Genomic DNA, 13,840 nt, shown 5'->3' on the forward strand with positions numbered 1-13,840 from the left:
AGAATGGTCAGTATTGTCCAGTGGAAAATGAATAACTTTAAGAATGCAGCAGAAGATATATATATATAAAATGAGGAGAGGCAGAGGCAGTGGACAATTAGAAATTATGATATGAGAATGAGAAATAAATGTTCTGAAAGCAGAAAAATACATACTGATAGGAGAGAAGTGTATCAGCAACAAACATCCAAGGGGGCAAGCAGCCACTTTCACTTTAGTAGTTATTGAAGGCACAAGAAAAGACCAAGTACAAATGTAGCATATGTATGTGTGTGTATTTGTACACAGAGAGACATGTGTCTTTAGGTATGCTCAGAAACAAACAGAAAGTAGGTACCCACTTCTCAGTATCTGTTCCACTTGAGAACATAGAACAGTGAAAAGCTAAGCAATTTGATCTTCCAAGTAAATTGTAGTGCTCATAATAAGCATTTGTTACAAAACTACTATGAAAATAATTTCAGCTTATATGTTATAACAAGGTCTGTTTCAGAGGATGAAACAGAGAAGAATAACTTCAAATTAAATCAATATTTGTATATGACAAGGGAGGAATAGGGGAAGAGGGCAAAATACCTTTTAAAATATGACTCAAAAGTAACATGAGATTCAGCAGAAATTTATGAATTATACAAAGATACCATACTTATATAAATCACACATACTTTTTTCCTAGAAGAAAGTTCAGAGCTGCTAGATATAGTGAATATCAAATAACATTATAAAAATAAAATTGATTTTGTTTTAACAGAAAGGAAATGACTAGTTAAAGACATGGATGTCATTTCCAAATCAGTTGTCTGTATACAAACTATTGACTTGTTAAAGCACATATTAAACTATAAAAAGGATACAAATGAAAAGATATAAGGTACAAATGAGGCAATTTTAATATTCCTAATTAAACTATCTGTTGCTGCTAAAAAATGTGAAATGGATAAAAGAACAGACATTGACAAAGACCACTACACTTTTTAAAGAAATTTAACTAATCAATCACCAGAGCAAGGGGATTAAAATAGACTGAAACCATTTAAGCCAATAAATCCTTGATTTCTTTGACCAGTGGAGAGATATGACTGTCATGAATAGTGTCTTTTTAAAGTACCATTTCATTATAATCTCTAAAGGAAGAAGCTTATGGAAGATCAAAAGGGAATAGTATTACCTGACCAAAAAAGCATATTTGTAGAATACTCACCAAGAGATCTAATAAAGCAAAATCAGATTGAGGCATGCAAGGATTAAGCTGGAAAGAGGACAAGAATCAGATGAAAAATGCAAACTCTGTAAAGATAATGGTGATTTTTTTCCACCTTCAATTTCAGTGGAATTTGGACTTGGATATTGTTGTCTCCCATATGCAACTTGTGGAAGTGGAAAGGGTACTAAAGAAAATAAAGAAGGAAAGAGAAATTAGATTAGATCAAGTTATAATTAGAATAGGTCTCTACTGGAAACCACACAATTTTTAAAGCATTAAGCTGCACAATTGACTGAAAGGTTTAAATAATTCAAGATCTCAAATATTTATTGTTTATTGATTACTAAGAAGATGTAGATAGATGATAGATGGATGGATGGGTGGATTTATTGTTTACTACATGCCAAGGACTATGCAAATACTTGGTATATAAATAAAATAAAACAAGTTGTCCCATGTTCTCAAGGAACTTACATTCTAAAAATGGGGAAATAAAACCATGAAAAGGAAAAGGGGTGGGGTATAATCCAATCATGGTTTGGAAGTGGTAGCTCAGAAGTAACATGCAGATCTCGTTCCTGGCAAGGTAGTTCACCTCTCAAAAATCCAGGGTGCTTCTAGGATACAGTTAAAAGTTTGAATGAACCAAAAATCCACATGGGATGATAGGGGAAGGGAAGGGAAGGATACCAGTGTGAGGACAAGGTTACTCCTGAGAATGTGGACCAGTATGGACAGTGAGTTAAGTGAGAGTGGGCTTGATTAGAGTTCCTTATAAAATGGTGATTCTGATCAGAGACTCTTCAATCAGATAAGTAGGTCCTAGGGTACAAAGGCATCTTCAAGTGAATAGTTCAGGTTGTTGGTGAGGAGGTGAAGCAGTCAAGGGGGTGAGTTGTACTGGGATAAAAAGGTCTTTGATTTGGTAGAGCAAAATAGAACCTTAAAGGCAATCTTCTAACATGGTACAGTTCTTATGGTACTTGGTAACCTTTTTTTCACTGTGACTGATGAACTAATGTCAAAGGAAGGGAAGAAGGAAGGAAAGAGGAAAGGAAGAAAGAATAAAGCATTTATTTTTTTTCTTTTTGGAGGGCAATTGGGGTTAAGTAACTTGCCCAAGGTTACACAGCTAGTATTTTTGTGTGGGTGTTAAGTGTCTGAGGCCAGAACCGAACTCCGGTCCTCCTGACTCCAGGGCCGATGCTCTACTCACTGTGCCACTTAGCCGCCCCTGAATAAAGCATTTATTGAGTACTTATGTGCCAGGCACTCTGAGGATAAAAATAATGTTGCAATAGGTCTACATTTTCTAGGGTTATCTTTCCCCCCACAGCATGGTTTAGGGTAATTTTTCCCTCAAGGATACTGGCAGATTCAGAGCAGCTCCTAAAGTTTTCTTAGCTTATTTCTAAGTTTCTCAGTTTCATCACCATACCTCAACTTCCTACTTTCCTTATGGCCTTCCTGTCTTGGAAACCCCCTCCTCTTTCGGAGTCCCCCCAGAACCTCCATTTGGGGGAAAGACTTAGGTTAGTCATCCTTCATTGGTTCTAGTTCTGACTCTCTGGATTTTGCCACCATGCTGCCAAATTAGTACTTCTCCCTACCATGTCACCCCTGAGTTTTGGCTCCCTTTTATGTGTTATCTTTCCCCATGGGAATGTAAGCTCCTTAAGAGCAGAAATTCTTTTTCTTGTGTTTATATCTTCAGCACTTAGCAGAGTCCTGGCACATAATAAGTATTGAGTAATGAGGAAAAACCCTTGGATGGGATTGGATTCATTTCTCACTGATTGTATATTGAAAATGATGCTTTCATTAGTGTTGTTCAAGAGATAAAGTACTATAATAATGCTATTAGACTTATTCCATTTTTGTCTACTTGTCATCCCATTTTCAATCTATAAATGATCCTGAAATGGTATGACTTAATTTAGTATTACATAAAAAACTGTAAGCTAATTTCTCCCTTTGTTTTCTGGGAATTTTTGTGAGGAAATGTTAATCATAATATTACTTCCCCAGGGTGGGCCTGATAAGCCGCCAGCTGGAGAGACTCCAGATCACCAGCAGCTATGGTTATTTCCAGATTTATTACCACATAGATGTGAAGGACAAAGTGAGAGGTCAGTGTAGTATGGATTTTGGGACCCAGTAGTTGGGAGTGCATTGGCTTTGCCCCCCCCCCCCGGGGGCAAGAAGCCACTGAGGGCTGCGGTGCAGCCACCACCATCACGTGGCAGCTTCAACTCCTGGCCTTCAGAGTGTAGGGGGACCAAGCAACCATACTGAGAAGTGATTGTTCTTGATTTAAACCTACTTGCATCTGGATTGCAGTCTAGGGTGGAGGTCCTGGAGTGTGTGTCCAGTTTGCCAGAGTGTGTGGAGGCTTCAGCAAGGGCATCCAACTGATACCTCTGGCAGCTGAGAAAACCCCAGCATTTGGGACAGAAGCTCCCTTGTCTGGGAGCAGAGTCCTACTGTGGCAAAAGCACAAAAGTCAAGTAATTGAGTGGCAACATGCACAGGCAAAGGAAACAAAGCAAACAGAAGAACCCAACATTAGACTCCTATTTTGGGGACAAAAAGGATCAAAGCATGGAACAGGAGGAAGACAATGAAGTCAGAAATGCTTCACCAAAAACATTAAAGGAAAATATGAGCTGGTTACAGGCCATAAAGGACCTTAAGAAGCAAATAAGAGAAGTGGAGGAAAAATTGGGAAGAGAAATGAGAATGATGCAAGAAAATTACAAAATGAGAGTCAACGGCCTGACTGAGGAAAATGACACCTTAAAAAATAGACTAACCCAAATGGCAAAAAGGCTCAAAAAGGCAGTGAGGAGAAGAATGCCTTAAAAAGCCAAATTTGCCAGATGGAAAAAGAATCTCAAAAGCTCACTGAATAGAATCATTCTTTCAGAATTAGAGTGGAGCAAATGGAAGCTAATGACTTTATGAGAAATCAAGATGCTGTTAAACAGATCCAAACAAATGAAAAAATAGAAGGCAATGTGAAATATCTCATGGGAAAAACCACTGACCTGGAAAATAGATCCAGGAGAGATATTTTAAAAATTATTGGACTGCCTGAGAGCCATGACCAAAGTAAGAGCCTGGAAAGCATCCTTCAAGAAATTCTCAAGGAAAACTTCCCTGATGTTTTAGAACCAGAGGGCAAAATAGAGCTTGAAATAATCCACTGATCACCTCCTGAAAAAGATCCCAAAGAGAAAACTCCTAGGAATATTATAGCCAGCTTCCAAAATTCCCAGATCAAGGAGAAAATATTACAAGCAACCAGGAAGAAACAATTAGGATATTTTGTAAACACAATCAGGATAACCCAGGATCTGGCAGCTTCTACACTGAGGGATCAAAGGGCTTGGAATATGATATTCTGGAGGGAAAGAAGCTGGGATTAATACCAAGAATCACCTACCCAGCAAAACTGAATATCATGTTTCAGGGGAAAACATGGTTATTCTGTGGAATAGAGGATTTCAAGCATCTTGATGAATAAAAGAGAGTTGAATAGAAAATTTGACATTAGATACAAGAAGCAAGAGAAATGTGAGAAGGTAAACAGGGAAAAGAAAATATAAGGAACTTATCAAAGTTGAACTATTAACATTCCTACATGGAAAAATGATAATTGTAACTGATAAAACATTTCTCTGTATGAAAATGTTGAAGGTAATATATATATGAGGGTATATGGGCATATGAATACATATGTGAATGTGTATATATGTTTACAGGTAGACATAGATAGAAGGCATGGGACCAATTTAATAGCAAGGGATGATACTTAAAAGGTGAAATTAAGAGGTGAGAGAGGAATATAATGAGAGGAGATGGGGAGAGACAGAATGGGGTAAACTATCTCATACAGAAGAGGCAAGGAAAAATTGTTACAATGAAGGGGAAGAATAGGAAGGCAAAAAGGAATGGGTCAACCTTATTCTCATTGAATTTGGCTCTGGGAGGTAATGAAATACACACTAAATAGGGTATCTCACCCTACAGGAGAATAGGGGGGCAGGGGATGAGAGGGGGAATGATGGAAGGGAGGGCAGGCTAAGGGGGAGGAAAGTTGGAAACACCCACTTTTGAAAAGGGATGGGATCAAAGTAGAGAATAGAACTAGTGGGAGGTGGGATAGGAGGGAGGGAAATATAGTCAGTCTTTTACAATATATCAACTATGTTAATGTTTTGCATAAGCTACACATGTAAAACCTATATTGAATTGCTTATCTTTCCAGTAAGGGCGGGTGACATGAGAGTAAGGGAATGAATCTGGAATTCAATTTTTAAAATCAAATGTTTATATATATATTTATGGCGGCCAGGCAGCACAAGTAAGAGCACCAGCCCCAGAGGCGGGATGACCTGGGATCGAATCCGGGCTCAGACACTTAGCACCCACCCAGAAACACCTGGCCGTGTAACCTTGAGCAAGTTACTTAACCCCAATTGCTTAGGGGCAGCCAGGTAGCTCAGCAAGTGAGAGCATGGGCCCCAGAGTCGGGATGACCTGGGGACCTAATCTGGGCTCAGATACGTAGCATCACACCCAGAAATTACTGGCCATGTAACCTTGAGCAAGTTACTTAACCCCGATTGCTTTAAAAATAATTATATATATATGTATATATGTATATATATATATATATATATATATATATATATACTATTAATAATACTATTTTACATGTAATTAGAAAATAAGATATACAGGCACTGGGGCATAGAGATCCACCATGCACTACTGGAAAAGTCAAAGGGGGTATGAGAGAAGATATGGGAGAGAGCAGATTGGAGGAGGGGATATACTGTGGGACTGCTATTTTGGGGTGATGGTAGGGGAAAAATAGGGAGAAAATGTGTAACTCAAAATCTGGTGAAAATGAATGATGTAAATCAGAAGTTAATAAACCATTTGGAAACAAACAATAATAATAATAATAATAATAATAATATTACTTCCCAGTATTTGGAACTGGTGTTCTGTCTGTTGTATTTTGCTGTCTTGTCTCTCCACTTGGAAAAGAGATATGTTGCTTACTGATTGAGGTGATTTCTAGTTTCTTTTGACCTCCTTGTTGTTACTGTTTTAAGCTGGTTAAACTCTGCTAAAAATGGTAATAGATTTTAGTATATTTATTTCCATCTGCCTCTTTTTTTTCTTAAGAATCAGTCATTTAAACAAATCAATTTATACTCACTGAAATTGCATTGAATGTTAGTTCATCTTGATCTTTTTCCACATTTTGTAATGATTTTGAAATTAACTGTAAATAGTTGATGTTTTAACTGCAAGCTGTACAATTGATTCTATAATTGTGTCCATGCTGATAACCAATCATTTAATCTCTGTAAATATAGTTGATTTCATTTTTGTGTTTTCCTTTGCAGAATATTCCAATACTTTTTAAAAATAAACATTTTATCACTTTTTAAAATTCAATTTTTATTTTTATTATGTGTTTACATTTCTCCCTTAACTCTTTTTTTTCTCCCCCAGGGAGCCATCCCTTACAAGAAATAATTTTCTTTTATTTGAAAATTTTATTATTAATTTTTAGCATTTTTTTCAAGTTTTGAGCTCCATATTCTGTTCTTCCTGTCATTGCTCTCCTGTCAACGGAGATAACAAACTTTAATTTTAATTATGTATTTGAAACCATTCAAAACATATTTCCATATTAGCCATATTGCCCACACACACACACATGCATACACACATGCACAAAAGCAAAAAGTGATGCATACTTCAATTTGCACTCAGAGTTCATCAGTTTCTCTCTCTGGAGATTCATAACATTTTTTTCACCATGATCTTTTGGAATTATCTTAGATGATTGTATTAATCAAAGTAGCCAAGTCTTTCACAATTGATCATCATTACCACACTGCTGTTACTGTGCACAATGTTCTCTAGTTGTCACTTCACTTTGCATCAGTCCACGTATATCTTGCCATATTTTTCTGAAGCCAAACCCCTTGCCATTTCTTTTAGCACAATAGTACTCCATTGTAATCATGTGTCACATCTTGTTAAGCCATTCTCCAAATGATGAGCATCCCATCAATTTTCAATTCCTTGCCACCACAAAAAGAACTGATATAAACATTTTTCCTTTTCCTTTGACTTATTTGGGAGTACAGACTGAGTAGTGGTATTGCTGGATCAAAGGGTATGCAGTTTTATAGCCTTTTGGGCATAGTTCCAGATTGTTCTCCAGAATGATTGGACTTGTTCACTACTCCGCCAATTGTTCATTAATTTACCTATTTTCCCTCATCCCCTTCAGCATTTGGCACATCTGATAGATGTGAGGCAGTACCTCAGAGTTATTTGACTTTTCCTTTCTCTAATCAATAGTGATTAAGAGCTTTTTAAAATATGGCTATAAGCAGCTTTGATTTCTTCTGAAAACTATCAGCTCATATTCTTTGACCACTTATCAATTTGGGAATTGCTGTTTTTTTATAAATTGGATTCAGTTCTATGTTAAGCACATATTTGAGAAATGAGGCCTTTATCAGAGAAAGTTGCTGTAAATTTTTTTATAATGCTTCATTGTCTAGGGCACTTTTTTGCATAATGCAGTTTCCCTGATTATCTCTTTTGATTAGTTCTATTTTTTCTTTTGCTTTGTCTGAGGTCGTGATTGCCACCCTTGCCTTTTTTTACTTCAGCTAAAGTACATTAAATTCTATTCCAACCTTTCATTTTAATTCTGTTTGTGTCTTTCTTTTTCATGTGTATCTCTTCTGAACAACATATTGCAGGATTCTGGTTTCTTATTTATACTGTTTTCTACTTCTGTTTTATGGGTTAACTCATTCCATTTGCATTCACAGCTATGTTTACTGTTATTTCCTTCCTCATTTTCTTCTCTTTCTTCCTCTCTCTCTTTTTTAACCTGTCACTCCACAAAAATCTATTTTATTTATAACCAATGCATCCCTTAATCTAATCCTCCCTTTTTATCATTCCTCCCCCTTATCTTATCCCCTTATCCTCTTATTTCCCTATTGGGTAAGTTATATCCCTATACATAACTCTCTCTCTCTCTCTCTCTCTCTCTCTCTCTCTCCCCCTCTCTCATTTTCTTCCATTTTTGAACCATTTCCAATGAAAGGGAGATTCAAACATTGCTCCAAAAGCTGCTGCTACTTTATCTGCTGTTGATACCAACATGCATGTGACCTTCAGACAGGCCTCCACACTAGTCTCACAGACTTCTGCTGCCAACTTCTTAAGTTTTCTCAGGCCAGAAAAATGTCTCACTGCAGCCTGTTGTTAGCTCTGCCTTTCCAAAATTTTACTTGAGGCATTATTTTTAAGTTGTTTTAAGGGGGATGCTGGGAGAGTTTACCTGAGCAGTTGTACCTAATCTATCATCTCTGCCATTCTGTTAATTTGCTTTTCATAATTTTCTTTAATCCCTTCCAGTTTTTGTTCAAATTTTTCCTCTACCACTCTTATCTCTTTCTTTAATTCTTCCATGAATTCTTGCTGGTCTTGGGTCCGATTAACATTTTGCTTTGAGGTTTTGCTTGCAGCTGTTTTCACATCGTTGTCTTTTTCAAAATGTATGTCTTTGTCTTCCCTGCCACTATAGTACTGTTATATAATCAGGTTCTGATTTTGTTGTTTGCTCATTTCCCCAGACTATTTTTTGACTTTGAACTTTATGTTAAAGTTGGGCTCTGCTCACGTGGAAGTGAGGAGGAATTCTCCCAAGGTTCAGGCTTTTTCAAACCACTGTTTTCAGAGCTAGTCCTGGGGTTCTGCAAGTTTTCAATGCTTCCAAGGTGGTATTATCCTGAGAAAGGTGTGGTCACTGCTCTAGTGGTCTTTGCCCTGCAACCACAATTATTAGTGCTTTCTTTTGCTTTCCTGCAGTCACAAGTGTGAGCAGTCCTCTTAGCCCTGAAACTGTGGCAATGACCTCTGCTCCCCTTTGACTGATTACAAGCACTCTTCTCTGCCATGGAACTGTGACCCAGAGCTGCTTGTGGGCAATAGATTGCTAACCACTACCAGTTGAACCCATTGCCAATAAAGGGTCCCCTCTAGCCTCTTTCTGATCAGTTGTACAACTTCTTTATGCCAAACTGAAAGTTGCTAAAGCTGCTGCTGCTATTGTCATGACCATCTCCAAGGTCTACCACTGGTGCTGTTGCATATTATAAACTTTTCCTGAAGACTTAAGTTCTCTTTGGCTAAAAAAATCCTCCTCTCACCTCTTGTTGGTTCTACCACCCCAAAATGTTATTTGAGGTATTATTTTTAAAGTTGTTTAGAAGAAAATGTTGGGAGAGTTCTTCTGGGTCCTGGTCAGCCATCCTGACCACACTTTTCATAATAAAGAATTTTTTAAGAACTAATAGGAAAAAGAAAAAAAATCAGTAAAACTAATCAATACATTAAAAGTAATTTCACACTGTATACAATGTTCTATAACTATACAACTCCTGCCTTTTTAAGCAATCTGATGTAGGAGTCTATTCATATTAATTCTTTGGTTTTTTCTTTGTAATTTTACAAAACTCATTTTTAATATTTTTGTGGTTATTCTTTCCATTATTGTAGTTATTGCGAATATATTTTTGTAGTCTCAATATAATCATTTATATATTTTTTCTGACTCTGCATACTTCATTTTTCATCAGTTCATATAAGTCTTTCCCTGCATACCTCCATTTAATTTGTTTATTGTTTCCTTCATCCCCATAATATCCTTTTATATTCATGTGCCAAAATTTACTTAGCCATTTCCCAACTGATCTATTACTATTTTTCCCACTTCTTTGCTGATTCAAAAAGGTCTAATATAAATATTTTGGTGCAAATTGTAGACTTAGTTTTTTTTTAATAATGTCCTTGTATTATTTGCCTTAGTAGATGTTGCTAAATCAAGAGTTATGGGCATTTTAGTCACTTTATTTTTAAAACCCAAAACTGTTGTCCAGAATGAATGTACAAATTCACACCCACTCCACCAATGCATTAGGGTGCCTACATTACTACAGTTCCACTAACATTCACTGTTCCAATCTTTTGTTAATTTTTCCAATTTGCAGGGTGTGTTGTCAAACCTCAAGACATTTTTGCCTTGAATTTCTCTTAGTGTTAGTGATTTAGAGAATTCTTTTGCATGATTGTTACTAGTTTATATTTATTTTTTGAGAAGAGTTTGTTCATATCTTTAGACCACTTGTCTATTGGGCATTGCTTTTGGTCTAATATATTTCTATTAATTATCTATATATCTTGAATATAAAATCCTTCCATTAGGGGGTTTGATATAAAGATTTTTGTCCTAGTCAACTACTTCTCATCTGGTGCTAAAAGTATTGATTTTGTTTGTTCAGAAGCTTTTAAATCACATGTAACCAAAACTACATTTTTATCTTTTTAATTTTCCTCAATCCTTTTCCATTTAATGATGCATCCCTTTCCTATATATATGAAAGGCATAAGATCTATATTCCTTCTAATTATTTTTGTAACATATTTTTAGTATTCAGGTAATATTCAGGTCAAATATAATTTAAGATGTTGGTATAAGCTTAATTTCTACTTGACTAATATCCCTTTTCCCCCCTCCAAACAGTTTTTTTAAATGAAATAGAGAGTTCTTTCCTAGGTAATTGGGGGCTTATCAAACCTACTTTGTTGGGTTCAATTCTTTCTGATTGTTCTTTGTACATTCTGTCTTGGGCTAATTTTCTATTTTTAGACAATAAAATTAATTTGATGATTTCTTCTTCATAATATATTGCTCCTTGCATTTTTCATCATTGCCTTTGATATTCTAGATCTTACATGCCTCCAAGTGACATTTGTAATTATTTTGTATCACTCCTTAAAGTATTCCTTTAGTAGTTGATTGGTAGAATATTAACATTTTAAATTAACTTTAGTTAAGCTTTAACTTTTATTCATTAGTATGGTCCATTCATGAACACTGAGTATTTCACCAGCTTTTTGTTATTCTTTATTTAGGGAGCATTTTGCAATTGAATCTACACAAGGATTGAGTATATTTTGGTAGATCAACTCAAATTTTTAGAAAATGTAACTACTTTTTCTGTTATTGCTTCTGGATTTTGGTATCACCAATGATATCTTTTCTTGTGAGTTTATTTGTAGACTGGAACACTGACCAAGCTATTTCAGGGAAATTATTTACGTATTCCCTAGGATTTTCTAAGTAAGCCATTTTGTCATCAACAAATAGATATAGTTTTGTCTTAAATTGATTTGCTTATGTATATATATATTTAACTTGCTTCTTTTACATGATTTCTATTGCTTACATTTCAGGAATTATACAAAATAATAATGGTAAAAGGTTCTATCCTTGATTTATTCCTTTAGTCCATGGAAAAAAGTTCTAGTGCTTTCCTATTGCATGTTATGCTTTGTTTTAGACAGATAACTTTTTCTAATACTTTAAAAATAGATTTCTCAGTGCTTGGTGGGGATTTAAGTATAAATGAGTGTATGTCGGGTCAAAGGTTTTTTCTGTATTTCTCAATATAATAATGTGGCTTGAAATTCTAACTTTTTTCATTTTATTTTAATTGTATCATTTAGTACTAGCTTTAGTAATCCAATGATAATGGACACTATTGTATTTGGATTATGTAAATCTAGGAATTTGTACTTGGGACAAAAAGTTTACTAATATAAAAAAGTAACAGGCAAATTGGTAGGTTTTTAAAAATAAATTCATATTTATTAATTTATCTGCCTATTTAGGATTTTTTTAAGTGTAGCTATCCTCATAAATAACATTCCAGTCTCTCCTTTGTGTAGCTGGAAGAGCACAGTTGAAAAAAAAAAGGAATTTGGGTTTGGGTAACAGGAAATATCTTTGAACAAAAGACAACCTTGATGAATATACATGCTCCACAGACTTTCTCTAATTCTGTGGCATCTTCCTCTTTCTCAACATTATTTTTGGGAAAAAAAGGACATCATTAGCAGGGCAGCATTCACATCTACTAATTCTTTTGGTACCTGGGACACAATTTGTTCAGCATCCTCTAGCCTGTTCAATTTCTCCTGTAGTATTGAAACAAACTTAATATCTTGTTCATAGATAAATGTTCCATGATATTGGCAAAAACAAAATATTGCATACTGTTTGCAGGTTATTTAAAAAAATTCCCTTTTCTTCTATGCTTGCTTGAAGGAGTATCTTTAATCCATTTTCTTCTTTATGATACGTCTTTACTATTCCTACCTCCTGTTGATAAATGCTTGCTTACAACACCTATTGAAGAGTTAAATTGGAGGATCCTGAATGAAACACAATTTATTTTGTACTCATGTCCTGCCTTTGCTCAAGAAAGAACTTTATGGTTCTCCCTCCTTTCCTTTTCCTCGCTGCTGCTGCAGCCATGAGTATTCTCAGGCTTCAGAAGAGGCTTGCCTCTAGTGTCCTTCGATGTGGAAAGAAGAAGGTATGGCTTCACCCCAATGAGACCAATGAAATTGCCAATGCCAATTCCCTCCAGCAGATCTGGAAGCTGATTAAAGATGGGCTTATCATCCGGAAGCCCATTACTGTGCACTCTTGTGCCAGATGCTGAAAAAATGCTTTGGCTCGACGGAAGGGCAGGCACATGGGTATTGGTAAGAGAAAGGGTACTGCCAATGTTCATATGCCTGAGAAGGTGACCTGGACGAGGCGAATGAGGATTCTTCGCCATCTGCTTAGAAGATATCGTGAATCCAAAAAGATTGACCACCACATGTACTGTACTTGAAGGTGAAGGGAAATGTGTTCAAGAACAAGCGAATCCAGATGGAGCACATTCATAAAGTAAAGGCAGACAAGGCCCGAAAGAAGCTCTTGGCTGACCAGGCTGAAGCTCGAAGGTCTAAGACTAAAGAAGCACAAAATCATTGGGAAGAGCGCAGGCTAAGAAAGAGGAGATCATCAAGACTTATCCAAAGAGGAGGAAACTAAAAAAATGATCCTCCCCTATCTGCTCTGTACGTAGTTCCCTTCTATTTGGCATATGCAATAAAAATGGACAACTGCCAAAAAATAAAAAAAGAAAGAAAGAAATTTACCCAATTAGCCCAGGACTTTTAATCGGCTGTTGACCACATTGTCCTGCTGCAAATAGACATAGATGGAGATTAACAAAGCAGAAATCCCTGAATATAGTTAGATCTACACTTGTTGCATGCCCCTGAGGTAGATTTCTAGGTATTGCCCCATGCTTTTCTGACCAATTGGCACTCTCATTTCCTAGTTTGAGATCTTAACATATACATTACTATAGCAATAGAGTAGGGATTTAGATGAAATGTTAGGAAGAATTATAATAATTTTGAAACTCTTTTCAATTCTGTAAAGGTCTCCTGTTTGATTTCAGTGTGGTCTTACCTGAAAGCTTCCTCCCTCCCTAACACTTCTCCACCCCATACACACACACATACATATACATACACATACATATACATATATATAAAATCACTGTATGATGTTTAATCTAGCAGACCTTAGAATTGTTAACAGAGGGCACACCCACCATAGTATACACACAAACACACACACACACACATTATCATCATTATCATCATCATATCATT

General features: G+C 36.0%; 1 pseudogene; it reads left to right on the forward strand.

Annotated features, from left to right (window-relative positions):
- Positions 1–12,426: 12,426 nt before the first annotated feature.
- LOC138165646 (large ribosomal subunit protein eL19-like) lies at positions 12,427–13,367 on the forward strand (annotated as a pseudogene).
- The last annotated feature ends 473 nt before the right edge of the window (positions 13,368–13,840 follow it).

The sequence above is a fragment of the Petaurus breviceps genome, unplaced genomic scaffold, assembly GCF_028583685.1.
Source record: "Petaurus breviceps papuanus isolate PSGF00001 unplaced genomic scaffold, PetGlider_PUasm1.0 214, whole genome shotgun sequence".
In the NCBI taxonomy this organism is placed as follows: domain Eukaryota; kingdom Metazoa; phylum Chordata; class Mammalia; order Diprotodontia; family Petauridae; genus Petaurus; species Petaurus breviceps.